The sequence below is a fragment of the Aotus nancymaae genome, unplaced genomic scaffold, assembly GCF_030222135.1.
Source record: "Aotus nancymaae isolate 86718 unplaced genomic scaffold, 86718_ANA_hifiasm-v0.15.2.pri h1tg000057l, whole genome shotgun sequence".
In the NCBI taxonomy this organism is placed as follows: Eukaryota; Metazoa; Chordata; class Mammalia; order Primates; family Aotidae; genus Aotus; species Aotus nancymaae.
Genome location: NW_026988471.1, coordinates 59,483,451 through 59,500,861, shown reverse-complemented (window position 1 = coordinate 59,500,861; position 17,411 = coordinate 59,483,451). Strand labels below are relative to the sequence as shown.

Sequence of the window (17,411 nt, the reverse complement as noted above, 5' to 3'; positions counted from 1 at the left end):
TCGGCTCAAGCAGCTGAGACTGGGGGTACAGTGTGAGGGAGACAGTGTGAGAAAGCTGTTGATGAGAGCTACTGCTGAATAAAATCATCTTTCACCTGCCTGCGGCTCCCCCAGCCCCGCCATGTTCTTTCTGCTCATTCACCCACTCCCCTTGGACTTCAGCATGGGCTGGACTCAGACCCTGGGATCTGACAGGCCTCTACCACTCATGTTATGGACGTCACAGGGCACCCTGTAGCATCTCTGGTTTACACTCACCATTTGTTGTCTCAGAGGAAAGATTGCCTTGTGTGGTTTGGTTTTTATTTTGCTACCCAGTTCATTCAGCACATAATTTTAGCAGAAATTCCTGTGTTTCTAATATGAAATTTCCATGGCTGATGCAGATAGTTGTACAACTTGTAGGCTTTTTTCTTCTTAGTGTGGTGCAAAATCAGGTATCTATTCATTTTTCTGTACATAGAACAATAAAGTCCTGGACATGCTTTAAGCAATTCAAGAGCCCATGGATTAGATGAGTTGGCCCTTACAAAAACTTCCAAGTCTCTGGATTTTCATGATTTACATTTATAAGGTGAGGCTCCCTGTTTTCTTGCATTAAAAAACCTGCTAGTGTCATTGGAAGAGCCTTTGCTCCGTGAGCTTAGATGCGTTAAACCAAGCAAGGTAGCAATCAACAGCTTTCCTAGGAGGCATCTTAACTACTGAAGTTAAGGAACTCAGCCATCCTTCCCAAACGTTTGTCCTTCACACATTAGGAAGGGCAGAAAAAGTCTTTATTCCAATGTGAAAACTTTCCTGCAGAACTCAGGGGATTAATGTATAAACGCAGTGGGCAGGGAGGCAGGTTTTCTGCTTCCCTCCAAATTGAAGCCAAGATTAATTACGGTATTCACCTGTTCCTGAAACTCGCCAGTTAATGGATCCTAGCTGTGCGCTCCCCGAAGCAGCACTGGTCCCACAGTTCTTAGCAGACTCACTTGCTTTGATCAACTCATTCTCTCTCAGCAGGCCAAAACACTAACCACAGGACACAAGTGCTTAGTTTACAATCATGTTAATTTTGCTTTTTGTTTGTCTTCAACAGTTGGAGATTAATGAATAAAAAGGGTGTTTAACTTTTCAACCAGACTTCTTCTAATCACTTGGCTACATTGTCGCGGGCAGTTTTATTACTTTGATTTCCTGAATCAATCAGGTGTACAGTTTCTATGTCCAATGTAGGTTGTAGTGCAGGAAGAGACAGTCCTACCAGGAATTACTGCTGTCGCTCTGGATTCCAGGAAAGCCTATTGTGAAAATACCTAAGCACTGTTGTAGGACTTTTCTTTTTCCTTTTGAGACGAAGTCTCACTCTGTTGCCCAGGCTGGAGTGCAGTGGTGTGATCTGGACTCATTGCAACCTTCGCCTTCCAGGTTCAAGTGATTCTCCTGCCTCAGCCTCCTGAGTAGCTGGGATTACAGGTGTGCACCACCATGTCTGGCTAATTTTTGTATTTTTAGTAGAGACAGGGTTTCACCCATGTTGACCAGGCTGGTCTTGAACTCCTGACCTCAAGTGATCCATCTGCCTTGGCCTCCCAAAGTGCTGGGATTACAGGTTTGAGCCATGTTCCCAGCCTATATTTACGTTATTTGGAGACAGGGTCTCACTATGTGACCAGGTGAAGTGCAGTAGCTATTCACAGGCATGATCATAGCTCACTGCAGCCTCGAATTCCTGGCTTCAAATGATCCTCCTTTTTTAGCCTCCAGGATAGGTGGGATAACAGGCCAGTGCCACCTGGACTGGATTATTCCTTGCATTTTTAAGAAACCAGACATTTCCTAAACATTTTACAAAGGATGTTGCTATGCCCATTTCTCAGCCAGGGAATCAAATTAACCTAAGTCTATTGGAATGGGGAAAGTTAATTAAGAATTTGAAGTAGGCCAGGTGCAGTGGTTCATGCCTGTAATCCCAGCACTTTGGGAGGCTGAGGTGGACAGATCACCTGAGGTCAGGAGTTCAAGACCAGCCTGACCCACATGGAGAAACCCCCGTCTCTACAAAAATACAAAATTAGCTGGGCGTGGTGGCACATGCTGTAATCTCAGTTACTCAGGAGGCAGGAGAATTGTTTGAATCTGAGGGGTGGAGGTTGCAGTGAGCGACATTGCACCATTGCATTCCAGCCTGAGCAATAACAGTGAAACTCCACCTCAAAAACAAAAAACAAAAAACAAAACAAAAACAAGGAATTTGAAGTAAATTCATTTGTTACTACTCCAACTCCTCATCCTGTTTTCCTAACTGAGGAAAACAAACTCCATTCCGTTGCAGGTTTTCTTCAGTGTATGCTTCCTGTTGTATACAGAAACAAACCTAGCCTGGATGATTCTCTGTCAGACCTCCTATCAGAGAAATCCCCCTCAGGTCTAATACATTGTAACGGAGATTTTATACACTAATTGCAACTGACTATGCCTTGTTCCTGGCAGTAAGGTATAAGGATAGCTTTGCTTTCACAGAGTGATGACTTCTGAAGTGCAAACCTGATCATAATACTTCTTGCCTTCATGATTTTTTTTTTTTTTGAGATGGAGTCCCACTCTGTCACCCAGGCTGGAGTGCAGTGGTGCGATCTCGGCTCAGTGCAACCTCTACCTCCCAGGTTCAAGCGAGTCTCCTGCCTCAGGCTCCTAAGTAGCAGGGACTATAGGCACGTGCCACCATGCCTGGTTAATTTTTTGTCTTTTTGGTAGAGACGGGGTTTCACTGTGTTAGTCAGGATGGTCTTGAACTCCTGACTTTGTGATCCACCTGCCTCGGCCTCCCAAAGTGCTGGGATTACAGGCGTGAGACACCGTGCCTGGACGCCTTCATGTTTTTAAATGTGAAGGCCATCCCTATGGCCTCTGGATGATACTCCCACAAGTTTATAGACACCTCTCTCCACTGTGAGTTCCTTCTGGAGCAGTGGTTTCTTTCTTTATCATTGTGCTGCCTAGCTCCTAACACAGTCCTGGGTCCAGGCGTTCACTGAGGAAATGTTTAAGGCATTGAGAAAAGAATTTCATCCTAACGCCTTGGCATGGAGATGCATTCAGAGGTCCTAGGGTTGTAATGACATTTCTCAGGACCTCTAGCCTGGGTGATGTGTGACACTTATTTCTCAAGCCCACAGGGGCTCTCCCTGACCCTTTAAAATCCCAGGGAGGGTACAAGAAGAAGCTTAAGAACTCCTCTTAGGCCAGGTACTGTGTCTCAGGCTTATAATCTCAGAGCCGGGGGAGGTCAAAGCTACAGCGAGCAGTGATTACACCACTGTATTCCAGCCTGGGTGACAAAGTGAGATCCTGTCTTTAAAAAAAAAAAAAAAAAAAAAAAAAAAAGGCCGAGCGTGGTGGCTCACACCCATAATCCCAGCACTTTGGGAGGCTGAGGCGGGTGGATCACAAGGTCAGGAGTTCTAGACCAGTCTCGCCTACGTGGTGAAACCCCATCTCTACTAAAAATACAGGTGGTGGTGTGCACCTGTAGTTCCAGCTACTCAGGAGGCTGAGGCAGGGGAATTACTAGAACCTAGGAGGCGGAGGTTGCAGTGAGCCCAGATCACACCACTGCATTCCAGCCTGGGCAACAGAGCAAGACTCCATCTCAAAGAAAAAGAAAAAAAAAGATGGATGTGGGGCTCTTGCCTAAAATACCATCATTTGGGAGGCTGAGCGGGAAGGATTGCTTGAGCTCAGCAGTTGGAGACCAGCCTGGCCAATGTGGAGTCCTACCAAGGGAAAAGGAGTCAGGCTGGCAAGACCAAAGGAAAGCAGAAAGAGAAAGGAGATAACTTGTGGGTCTGCCTTTCTTCATGGTGCAGGACATGTAGCCCTCCTGCACCCAATTTATCACAAGATACCTGCAGATTAATTAGCTCACTGCAATCTCGGTGTTATCAGCACTGTTCCAAGCCCTTGTCAGCACACAGTACCATCCTATAAAATGCCCTGTAAGCCTTTGTCTCCTTGCAGTCTGCCCCTCTCTCGTGGACCTTCCCCTTGCAGCCTTGCAGTGCATTTTCATACTTTCTCTAATAAATCTGCCTTTCTTTACAACAACTGTCTTGGTAAATTCCTTTACTGCCCACGAGATACCAGTCAGATAGTTGCTACTCACCCACAACAGGCAACATGGTGAAACCTCATCTCTACAAAAAATACAAAAATCAGCTGGGTTGGGTGGCGCATGCCTGTGGTCCCAGCTACTTGGCAGGGCTGAGGTGGGAGGATCACTTGACTCCAAGAGATTGAGGCTGCAGGGAGCCATGTTTGCACCACTGCTCTCCAGTCAAAGAAACAAACAAAAAAAGACTTAGACTTAAGAGCAAGTATTGTGGGACTCCAGTGTGTGGCTGTGCATGAAAGACAATGAAGTGGGCACTATGCTGCTGGGGGCAGTGGCAAGAAAGGGTGTGACCTAACACACAAAGGCTAGAGCTGGGTCTAATGGCAGAGATGGCTATCAGGCTGCTTATGGGACTTGTGGGATGCTGCTATGGCAGGCTGCATTTTCTAAGATTGCCATGACAGTATGTATCTGATTCCATGTGTTCTCCTTACAATGTGTCTCGATATTCCTCCATTGAGAGGTGGGTCTATGTTCCCTAGCCTTAAACCTGAGTAGCCTTGGAGAGAGGTCTACCTCTCCAAAAAAAACCTGGTGAAATGATGCCATGTGACTTCTAAGATTAGGTCATAAAAGGCAAAACAGCTTCTCCCTGCCTCTCTGTTAGGGCACCTACCTCGGGAAACCCTGAGCTGTTATGTAAATCTAATTATCTTCAAGCTGCCTTGCCGGAGACACCACACAGAGTCAGACAGGGGTGTCTAAGGAGCCCCAGGTGTTCCAGTATCCCCAGGATAGGCACCAGGCATGTAAGTGAAGAAACCTTTGAGATAAACTAGCTCCAACCAGTCAGGCTGCACTCTCATGAGAGATCTTGAACAGCACTGCCCTTGAGCTGCTCTAGAATTCTTGACACACAGAAACCTTGAGAAGTGGGCACAGTGGCTCACACCTGTAATCCCAGCACTTTGGGAGGCCGAGGAGGGTGGATCACGTGGTCAGGAGTTCAAGAGTAGCCTGACCAACATGATGAAACCCTGTCTCTACTAAAAATACAAAAATTAGCCAGGTGTGGTACGCACCTGTAATCCCAGCTACTCTGGAGGCTGAGGCAGGAGAATCTCTTGAACTCAGGAGGTAGAGGTTGTAGTGAGCCAAGATCCCACCATTGCACTCCAGCCTAGGCAACAAAGCGAGACTCTGTCTCAAAAAGAAAAGAAAAGAAAAAAGAAAATAAACCATGAGAGGTAAAAACAGTTATTGTTGTTGAAACCCATTAATTTTAGGGGTGATTTTATAGTCATAGCGTTTGGGAAAGGGAACTAGACACATTTACCAAAATTGACTATAACCTGGGTCAAATTGTAGTTAGGTTTAAAAAAAATCATTTGGGGTAATTGCAATTTAGTCTTAAAAGTAAGAACCTAGGGGCCGGGCACGGTAGCACACACCTGTAATCCCAGCACTCTGGGAGGCCAAGGTGGGCGGATTACCTCTGAGGTCAGGAGTTTGAGACCAGACTGGCCAACATGGTGAAACCCTGTCTCTACTAAAATACAAAAATTAGCTGGCTGTGGTGGCAGGCACCTGTAATCCCAGCTACTTGAGAGGCTGAAGAACTTGAATGGGGGAGGTGGAGGTTGCAATGAGCCGAGATTGACCGTGGTGGCTCATGTGGCACTTTGGGAGACTGAGGCAGGCAGATTGCTTGAGGCAGGGAGTTTGAGACCAGCATGACCAACATGGCAAAATCTCCTCTCTATTAACAATACAAAAATGAGCCAGGTGTGGTGGCACACGCCTGTAATCCCAGCACTTTGTGAGGTTGAGGTGGGTGGATCACTTGAGGCCAGGAGTTCGAGATCAGACTGACCAACATGGCGAAACCCCATCTCTACAAAAAATACAAAAATTAGCCAGGCATGGTGGCACACGCCAGTAACCCCAGGTACTCAGGTGGCTGAGGCACGAGAATTCCTTGAACGTGAGAGGTGGAGCCTGTAGTGAGCTGAGATTGCTCCACTGCACTGCAGCCTGGTCACCAGAACAAAACTAAGTCTCAAATAAACAAAAAAACAAAAACCCACAAAACAAAACACAAAAATCCGGCTGATGCAGGAGGATCGTTTGAACCCAGCAGTTTGCAGTTTGAGGCTGCAGTGAGCTGCCATCAGACTACTGCACTTCAGCTTGGGGGCAGAGTAAGATCCTGTCTCTCAAAGCTAAAAAAAAAAAAAAGGCCGGGCACGGTGGCTCATGCCTGTAATCCCAGCACTTTGGGAGGCCAAGGCAAGTGGATCACTTGAGGTCAGGAGTTTGAGACCAGCTTGACCAACATGGTGAAACCCTGTCTCTACTAAAAATACAAAATTAGTCAGGTGTAGTGGTGCATGTCTATAATGCTAGCTACTCAGGAGGCTGAGGCAGGAGGATCACTGAAACCTGGGAGGTAGAGGTTGCAGTGAGCTGAGACTGTGCCACTGCACTCCAGCTGGGAAGACAGAGCAAGACTTCATCTCAAAAAAAAAAAAGTCTAATGTCATTGGATAGAAAATATCTTCCCTAATCTGATAAGTGATTCAATGAAAAACTACAGCAAATTAAATAGTAAAATAGTAGTAAAATATCAAAGATTTTCCTCTTGAAGTTGGGAGCAAGACAATGATGTCCGCTATGTCTACATTGTCCTAGCAAGTACAAAGGCAAGAAAAAAATAAAATGTGGAAGTCTCAAAACAGAAGACAAAAGCTATCATTATATGGAATTGACATACTTGTATGTTAGGAAAATTCAACATAATCTACAGAAAAGTTATTAGAATAAAAAGAATTTTAAAAGAGTTAAAATATTAAAAATTACAGAGAAATTAGAATCTAGCAAGGTTGTCGGATATGAGATTAATATACTATAATCGATTGAACTTCTATATACCATAATCAGTTAGAAAATAAAGTTTAAGCAATACCATTAACATTGCATCAAACACCTGCCTAACAGGCACACACATGAAATAGGAAAAAGAGATAACATTTCAGTTGAAAAACTTGAAAGATACCAACCATCTGAACCACATTATCAAAATGCGTAACAATCTAACCATGTGGAAATATCAGACAAACCCAAATCAAGGATATTTTATGTAATAACTGACCTGTATCCTTAAAAAATAACAAGACAAAGTCTCAAAACTTTATGACTCCAAGTAAAGATTTAAAAAAAGAAAGAGACCAGGCATGGTGGCTCATGCCTATAATCCCAGCACTTTTCGAGGCTGAGGTGAGCAGATCACTTGAGGTCAAGAGTTCGAGACCAGCCTGACCAGCATAGTGAAACCCAGTCTCTACTGAAAATACAAAAATTAGCCTGGCATTGTGGCACATGCCTGTAATCCCAGTTACTTGGAAGGCCGAGGCAGGAGAATCACTTGAATCCATGATGTGGAGGTTGTAGTGAGCCGAGATCAAGATTGCGCCACTGCACTCCAGCCTGGGCAACAAGAGTGACACACTGTCTCAAAAAACAAAACCAAAAAAAAACCAAAATAAATAAATAAAAAATAAAGAGGCCAGGTGCGGTGGCTCACGCCTGTAATCCTAGCACTTTGGGAGGCTGAGGCAGGCGTATCACTTGAGCCTGGGAGTCTCTAGTAAAAATACAAAAATTAGCTGGGCATGGTGGTGGGCAGCTGTAATCCCAGCTACTTGGGAGGCTGAGGCAGGAGACTTGCTTGAACCTAGGAGGCGGAGGTTGCAGTGAGCCGAGATCGCGTTATTGCACTCCAGAATGGGTGACAAGGCGAGACTCTTTCTCAAAAAAAAAAAAAAAAAAGCCAGGCTTGGTGGCTCATGCCTGTAATCCAAGCACTTTGGAGGCCAAGGTGGGCGGAGGTTTATAACCTGAGGTTGGGAGTTCAAGACCAGCCTGACCAACATGGTGAAACCCCGTCTTTAAAAAACAAAACAAAACACAACAGGGTCTTGCTCTGTTGCCTAGGCTGGAGTGCAGTGGCATGATCTTGGCTCACTGCAACTCCCTCCTCCCAGGTTCAAACGATTCTCCCACCTCAGCCTCCCAAGTAAAGGTGTGAGCCACCATGCCTGTCACATGGTGGGCATACAAAATACTTTTGTAGAGAATGGGTTTTGCCATGTTGACCAGGCTGGTCTGGAACTCCTGGACTCAAGTAATCCACCCTCCTCGGCCTCCCAAAGCGCTAGGATTAGGCAGGAGAACAGGACCCGAAGGCAGGGAACTTAAGGACTTCCGAAAACTAAATCAAATGGAAACACCTCAGCTATGACAGAAAATATCCTTTTCATTGACACAGGCTGTACCCTGAGTAAGTGATTTTGTAACTTTACTTCATCCTCTTCATTTATATACATCAAGTAACCAATGGAAACCTCTAGACAGTACTAAATCCCAGAAAATTCTGTAACCAGGCTCTTGACCCCCTATGCTCAGGCCTGTTTTCACCCTCTGGAGTGTACTTTCATTTTCAATAAATCTCTACTTTTGTTGCTTCATTCTTTCCTTGCTTTGTGTGTTTTGTCCAAATCTTTGTTCAAGACGCCAAGAATCTGGAAACCCTCAACCAGTAACAGGATTACAGGCATAAGCCACCATGCCAGGCCTAGGATATCTTTTATAATAAACTGGCAATGTTTTTCCCTGAGTTCTGTGAGCTGTCCTAGCAAATCAGTCAAACCCAAGGAGGGGGTTGCAGGAACCCTGGCTTGTACCCAGTCAGAAGTACCAGTGGCCTAAAGATAGCATCAGAGTTTTCATTCATTCACTCACTCATTCATTTATTTACTTATCATTCTTTTGAGTACGTAGTAGGTGTATGTATTTCCGGAGTACATGAGATATTTTGGTACAGGCATGCTATGTATAGCGTCAGAATTGAACTGAATCATAAGACACCCTGATGGAGAATCCACTGAAGAATTGCTTGGTAGGATGAAATCCCCACACATTTTGGTGGCAAGGGTCTCAGAAGTCTTCTCTGTTGATTGTGAGATTAAAGGACAAAAAAAGGGTTTTCTTTTTGTAGAAATGGGGTCTCTACCTGTCACCCAGGCTGGTCTTGAATTCCTGACCTCAGGCAATCCTCCCACCTCATATCACCACACTAGGCCTGGTTTTTCTTTTTACGCATGACACCTAAATGTAATATGTGATTCTGGATTAAATTCTGGACCAAGATTTAAAAAAAAATTTTTTTTTTTGAGATGGATTTTCGCTCTTGTTGCCCAGGCTGGAGTGCAATGGCGAAATCTCAACTCACTGCAACCTCTGCCTCCCAGGTTCAAGTGATTCTCCTGCCTCAGCTTCCCAAGTAGCTGGGACTATAGGCATACACCATCACGCCTGGCTAATTTTTGTACTTTTAGTAGAGACGGGGTTTCTCCATGTTGGTCAGGCTGGTATCGAACTCCTGACCTCAGGTGATTCACCCACCTCGGCCTCCCAAAGTGCTGGGATTATAGGTGTGAGCCACCACGCCCGGCTAAAAAAAATTTTTTTTAATTTTGCTCTAGGGGACATTAGTGAGATAATTGATGAATTTTAAATAAGGTATGCAGATGAGATAGTAGTACTGTATCAGTGTTAATTTCCTGATTTTGATAACTGTATTGTGATTATGTAAGAGAATATCATTGTTTTTACAAAATGCACATTGAGTTATTTAGAGGCATAGTGGCATCACGTCTGCAATTTACTCAAAAGTATAAACAGAGGGGCCAGGTGCAGTGGCTCATGCCTGTAATCCCAGCACTTTTGGAGGCCAACGCAGGTGGATCCTTGAAGTCAGGAGTATAAGACCAGCCTGACCAACATGGTAAAACCCCATCTGTACTAAAAATACAAAAATTAGCTGGGTGTGGTGGTGCATGCCTGTAATCCCAGCTACTCGGGAAGTTGAAGCACAGGAATCATTTGAACCCGGGAGGCAGATGTTGCAGTAAGCTTAGATCCCAGCTGAGGTCTACAGACTGTTTGAGCCTAGGAGGTGAAGGCTGCAGTGAGCTATGATTGTACCACTGCACTCCAGCCTGGGTGCAAGTCTAACGACAAAACAAAACAAAAGCTGTAGTATTTGCATATAACCAATGCATATTCTCCTGTGTACACATGCCACTATGATCAGCTAATTTTTTAAAATTTATTTTTTATAGAGATGGGGTCTCACTCTGTGGCCCCGGGTGGTCTCAAACTCCTGAGTTCAAGCAATCCTCCCACCTCAGCCTCCCAGTGTTGAGATTACAGGCGTAAACCACCATGCCTGAGTTTTTAAAAAATAATTTTTGGTAGGTATGGGTTCTGTCTGTGTTGCCCAGGCTGGTTTTGAACTCTTGGACTCAAGGGATCATCCTGCTTTGGCCTAATTACTATTTCTTGACCTGACTATTGTTTCCATAGATGTAGTCACCTTTTCATTATTTATTTATCTCTATATGTACAATAGGACACTTTTCTGTATATATGTTACACTCCAATAAATTTTTTTTCAAAAAATCTAAAGATTTTATTAGTTATTTCCCTTCAACTCAGCACAGTGACTGTAAAATTTTATCCAGGTATGTTCTACACATTATCTTCTTTCATTTCTGCTACTACAGGCATACTTCATGATTTTATGAGTATTATCATTTTATGAGTCTATCTATTTAAACTAAAGACTCATTAAAATAGAAAGGAGAATAACATTTAAAAAATTACTATACTCTAAAAGTCATTGTTTCTCTGTGAGGAGAGATGATGAATACATGAATTGTTTTTTCTCCCAGCTTCTAGTTACTAAAGAACAGCCTGAGAGGCATTCTGAAGAGGTGGGGAAAGGGGCTTACCAATGAGCTTGCAAGAGTGTTTGTTTGGATAGTGTCTACCTGAACACCATTTCCCAGTCAGTCCCATTTAGATCAAAATACGGCTCTGGGTTGGATGCGGTGGCTCATGCCTGTAATCCCAGCACTCTGGGAGGCTGAGGCAGACAGATCACCTGAGGTCAGGAGTTCGAGATCAGCCTAACTAACACGGTGAAAACCCGTCTCTACTAAAAATTCAAAAATTAGTTGGGCATGGTGGTGTGCGCCCGTAGTCCCAGCGACTTGGGTGGCTGAGGCAGGAGAATCACTTGAACTCAAGGGTTGGAGGTTGCAGTGAGCTGAGATGGCGCCACTGCACTCTAGCTTTGGCGGCAGAGTGAGACTCTGTCTCAAAAAATAAATAAATACACAAAAATAAATAAAAAAGTTATAGCTCCAAGTCTTGTCTTCAACATTAAAGTCTGACATTAACACCCAAGGCAGAATCTTGTTATTTCCAGTGGTATTCATTTTCATGAATTTGTTTGTTTAATGCTGGTACTATATATAATTCTTTTTTGTTTTGTTTTGTTTTTTATTTTGCAGGGCATAGTAGAGGTGTGAGACTATATATGATTATATAATTCTCTTGGTTGTTTTCTGAGAAAGCTTACAGGAGGAATGGATACCAATATATATATGTATACATATATTTTGAAATGGAGTCTCTTGCCCAGGCTGGAGTGCAGTGGTGTGATCTCAGCCCACTGCAACCTCTGTTTTCCCGGTTCAAGCGATTCTCCTGCCTCAGCCTCCCAAGTAGCTGGGATTACAGGCGTACACCACCATACCTGGCTAATTTTTGCATTTTTACTAGACACAAGGTTTCGCCATGTTGGCAAGGCTGGTCTCAAACCCCTGACCTCAGGTGATCCATCCACCTCGGCCTCCCAAAGTGCTAGGATTACAGGCTTGAGCCACCGTGCCCAGCCAGATACCAATAATTACTGAAACTAGAGTTTTATGTTAGAATTGACATTTCTTTTTGTTGTTTATATTTCTCCCCACCCCCATGATGTACAACCTTCCTATTAAGAGAATGTTGAGCTGTTGTGATGACTAATGTTAAATGATGTTATATTTATCTGAATTAGTTTCAATTTAATCACCATTTCATGAAGACACCTCAAATAAATTGATGACTCTAAGAAAATAATCGCTTTTAGGAAACCATTAGTTTGGACACTGTGTTTCTACTATTAGGTGAAAACAAAATAGAATTTTATGTTTGAAAAATTAGAAGCAGTTAATTGCACTCAAATCATGACTCTCTCCTGAGGAAAGTACTTTGCAGATTATAATTATCAGTAATACTTTTTGTACATGAAAAAGCAAGCATTGGAGAAATTAAGTGTTATGTGGTTCTGTGTGAAATCAGAGCCAGAAATGAGACTCTATATTTCTGGTTCTTGTTCTTGTACCAAAGATAGGCAACTGACCACAAATAGCCAACTTTAAGAATTTAGCCAAGAATAAAGGAAATTGTCAAGATAACCTTAATAAATTTAAGCAATATCAATATGCAATCCCCTTTCACGTTAAATTTATAAAATCATATTTAATGCCAGGTGCAGTGGCTCACACCTGTAATCCTTGCACTTTGGGAGGCCAAGGTGGGTGGATCACTTGAGGTCAGGAGTCTGAGACCAGCCTGGCCAACATGGTGAAACCCCATCTCCACGAAAAGCACAAAAATTAGCCAGGTGTGGTGGTGCGTGCCTGCAGTTCCAGCTACTAGAGAGGCTGAGGCAGGAGAATTGCTTGAACCTGAGAAGCGGAGGTTGCAGTTGGGCAGCACAGCGAGACTCTGTCTCAAAAAAAAAAAATCATATTTAATCTATACTTTAAGACATGAAATTTTGTATTTTCACTTTCAGCTGGGATTCCTAGTCATTTAAGAGAGTCATTCTTTTTCTTCAAAACAGGATCTATCTTTTATCACCCAGGCTGGAGAGGAGTGGCTCTATCTTAGCTCACTGTAGCCTTGAACTTCCAGGCTCAAGAGATTCTCCCACCTCAACCTCCTGAATAGCTGGGAACAGGTGCACGCCACCGCACCAGACTTTTTGTAAAGACAGGGTTTTACCATGTTGCCTAGGCTAGTCCTGAACTCCTGGGCCCAAGTGATCCTCCCGTTTGGACCTCCCAAAGTGTAGGGATTACAGGTGTGAGACATCACACCTGACCCGGGGAGTAATTCTTGACTCCTCCTGTTACCAGAAAGGGGTCCCAATTCAGACCCCAGGTTCCAAGAGAGGGTTCTTGAATCTTGGGCAAGAAAGAACTGGGATGAGTCCACATTGTAAAATGAAAGCAAGTTTATTAGAGAAGAAAATAAACAAAAGAATGGCTACTCCATAGGCAGAGCAGCCCCGAGGGCTGCTTGTTGACTATTTTTATGGTTATTTCTTGATTACATGCTAAACAAGGGGTGGATTATTCATGAGTGTTCAGGGAGGTGGTGGACAATTCCTGGAACTGAGGGTTCCTCCCCTTTTAGACCATCTAGAGTAATTTCCTGATGTTGCCATGGCCTTTGTAAACTGTCATGGCACTGGTGGGAGTCTTTCAGCATATGAATGCATTACAATTATAAATAAATATAATGAGCAGTAGGATAACCAGAGGTCACTTTCATTACCATCTTGGTTTGGTGAGATTTGGCTGGCTTCTTTACTGCATCCTTTTATCAGCAAGATCTTTGTGACCTGTATCTTGTGCTGACTTCCCATCTCATCCTGTGACTGAGAACCACCTGAGAATGCAGTCCAGCAGGTCTCAGCCTTATTTTTTATTATTTTTAATTTTTTGTGATGGAGTCTCGCTCTGTTGCCCAGGCTGGAGTGCAATGGTGTGATCTCAGCTCACTGCAACCTCTGCCTCCCGGGTTCAAGCTATTCTCCTGCCTTAGCCTCCTGAGTAGTTGGGATTACAGGTGCCCACCGCCATGCCTGGCTAATTTTTGAAATTTTAGTAGAGATGGGGCTTCACCTTATTGGCAAGGCTGCTCTTGAACTCCTGACCTCAAGCAATCCGCCTGCCTCAGCCTCCTAAAGTTCTGGGATTACAGGCGTGAGACACTGCACCTGGCCAACTCAGCCTTATTTTACCCAGCCCCAATTCAAGATGGAGTCACTCTGGTTCAAATGCCTCTGACATTGCCTCTCTTGAGTTACATTCTCTTAACAGAGTCTTTTAAGTTCTGCTCTTATTTTTTCCTTTTTCCTTTTTTTGGAAATTATTTCAAGCTTATAAGAAAAGTTGCAAGAATAGTTTTATAGTGAAAAGAATAGTTTTTCCTCAAACCATTTTTATTTATTTTTTTTTTAAGACAGGGTTTCACCATGTTGGTCAGGCTGGTCTTGAACTCCTGACCTCAGGTGATCCGCCCACCTCGGCCTCCAAAGTGCTCGGATTACAGGAGTGAGCCACCACACCTGGCCACTATTTTTATTTTTATTTATTTATTTGCTTATTTATTTTGAGATAGAGGCTTGCTCTGTCACCCAGGCTGGTGTGCATTGACATGATCTCAGTTCACTGCAACCTCCACCTCCTGTATTCAAGTGATTCTCCTGCCTCAGCCTCCGAAGTAGCTGAGATTACAGGCATGTACTACCATGCCTAGATAATGTTTTGTATTTTTAGTAGAGACAGGGTTTCACCATGTTGGCCTGGCTGGTCTCAAACTCCAAGCCTCAAGTAATCCACTCACCTTGGCCTCCCAAAGTGCTGGGATTACAGGTATAAGCCAGCATGCCAGATCATTTTTTCTTTTTCTTTTTTCTTTTTTGAGACAAGGCTTAAAGCTATTCTCCCACCTCAGCCTCCCAAGCAACTGAGACTACAGGCACAGGCCATGACCCCCAGCTAATTTTTGTATTGTTTGTAGAGACGGGGTTTTGCCATGTTGGCCAGGCTGGTCTCGAAACTCCTGGGCTTAAATCATCCTCCTGCCTCAGCCTCCCTAGTAGCTAGGATTACAGCACTTTGGGAGGTGGAGGCGGGCAGATCACGAGGTCAAGAGATCGAGACCATCGTGATCAACATGGTGAAACCCTGTCTCTACTGGAAATGCAAAAATTAGCCAGGCGCAGTGGTGCATGCCTGTAGTCCCAGCTACTTGGAGGCTGAGGCAGGAGAATTGCTTGAACTAGGAGGCGGAGGTTGTAGTGAGCAGAGATCGCGCCACTGCCCTCTAGCCTGGCAACAGAGCAAGACTTCATCTCAAAAAACAAAAGAAAAGAAAAGAAAAGAAAAAAACCACTGAAGCACAAGATAGAGGTTGTAACATTTTCTTCCTGTATTCCAGTGAAATTTCTTCTGCACATGGGTTGTGTGTACTCCTCCTTGCAGACCACTGATCTGTAAGACAGAGTTCAAAGTCCTTCCCCTGTTATAAACAGTCCTTGTCTCTCATCTCTTCCTGCCTTGATCCATATACTCCCACAACATTAATTTTTTTTTTTTGAAATGGAGTCTCACTCTGTTGCCCAGGCTGGAGTTCACTGGTACCATCTTGGCTCACTGCAACTCTGCCTCCTGGGTTCAAGCAAGTCTCATATCTCAGCCTCCCAAGTAGCTGGAATTACAGGGGCACATCACCACACCTGGCTAATTTTTGTATTTTTAGTAGAGATGGGGTATTGCCATGTTGGCCAGGCTGGTCTCGAACTCCTGACCTCGAGGGATCTGACAACCTCAGCCTCCCAAAGTGCTAGGATTACAGGCGTGAGCCATTGCACCAAGCCTGATTGTTTATTTATTTATTTATATTTTTTGAGACAGAGTCTCGCTCCGTTGCCCAGGCTGGAGTGCAATAGTGCGATCTTGGCTCACTGCAACCTCCACCTTTGGGTTCAAGCGATTCTCCTGCTTCAGCCTCCCGAGTAGCTGGGATTACAAGCATGAGCCACCATGCCTGGCTAATTTTGTGTTTTTAGTAGAGATAGGGTTTCTCCATGTTGGTCTAAGGCTGGTCTCGAACTCCCAACCTCAGGTGATCCGCCCACCTCGTCATCTCAAAGTGCTGGGATTACAGGCATGAGCCACCATGCCTGGCCTGAATATATATTTTAAAAAACATTGTTATTATTTGTTCGTTTGCTTTGTTTGGAATGCTTCATGAATTTACATGCCATCTTTGTGCAGGGGCCATGCTAATTTTCTCTGTATTGTTCCAATTTTAGTATACGTGCTGCTGAAGTCTCCTACACATTGTGCTATTTCTTGCCTCTGTGCCTTTGCTCAGGCTGTGTGCCTGGCATGCCATTTCCTTTCTTTGTCGGCTAACTTTATTTATTTATTTATTTGAGATGGAGTCGCACTCTGTCTCCCAGGCTGGAGTGCAGTGGTGCAATCTCAGCTCACTGCAACCTCTGCCTCCCAGGTTCAAGCAATTTTCCTGCCTTGCCCTCCTAAGTAGCTGGGACTACAGGTGCCCGCCACTATGCTTGGCTAATTTTTGTATTTTTAGTAGAAACGGGGTTTCACCATATTGGCCAGGCTGCTCTCAAACTCCTGACTTCAGGTGATCCTCCCTACTCGATCTCCCCAAGTGCTGAGATTATAGGCGTGAGCCACGGCGCCCAGCTGTTTTATCTCATCTCAAACACATCATACTCTCCAAGAAGTTCCCTGACATTTCTTTTTTTTTTCTCCTTTGAGGTTTTGTTAGGTGTCCCTCCTCTTGGCTACCAAGTTCCTTGTGTGTCGTTCTATTCTTGTGCCTATTAATTGTATTTTAATTGTCAGGGGCAACCTGCACTGATTTAACTTATGTTTCTGCAACCCTAGAGGATTGGGACTGAAAGAGAAATTAAGTCGGGTTATAGAAAAGTAGAAAAAGTTGGGTCGGGCGCAGTGGCTCACACCTGTAATCCCAGCACTTTGGGAGGCTGAGGAGAGCAGATTGCTTGAGCTCAGGAGTTTGAGATCAGCCTGGGCAACACGGTGAAACCCCATCTCTACTAAAATACAAAAAATTAGCCAGGTGTGGCAGCCTGTGCCTGTAGTCCCAGCTACTCAGGACGCTGAGGTAGGAGAATTGCTTGAACCTAGGAGGCAGAGGTTGCAGTGAGCCAAGATTGTGCCGCTGCACTCCAGCCTGGGTAACAGAGTGAGAGAGACTCTGTCTCAAAAAAGAAAAGAAAAAGTTGTATTTTTTGCATACTTGAGAGTTTTCAGACTGAAATTTGAATCTACTACTCTTATTGACCTTGGCCCTTGGTACAGAGTTGTACTTTGCCCAGGTGTTAGGTTCAAAAGTGAGTTATGTGAAAAGCACATATATATTCATCAGGTGGACTGGTAGGAAATAGATGGCATTGCCAAATGAAGATATTTAAGGAAAGTTTAAAAGGGGACTCTATGTCGAGACCAGCCTGACCAACATGGTGAAGCCTGTATCTACTAAAAATACAAAAATTAGCCAGGCA

The 17,411-nt window shown here is 44.1% G+C and overlaps 1 non-coding gene across 1 annotated transcript; it reads right to left on the bottom strand.

Annotated features, from left to right (window-relative positions):
* Window positions 1-16,080: 16,080 nt before the first annotated feature.
* On the bottom strand, window positions 16,081-16,190 carry LOC135269765 (U6 spliceosomal RNA). The gene has a single exon (XR_010338027.1). It is a non-coding gene; the product is annotated as a U6 spliceosomal RNA (small nuclear RNA).
* Window positions 16,191-17,411: the final 1,221 nt, after the last annotated feature.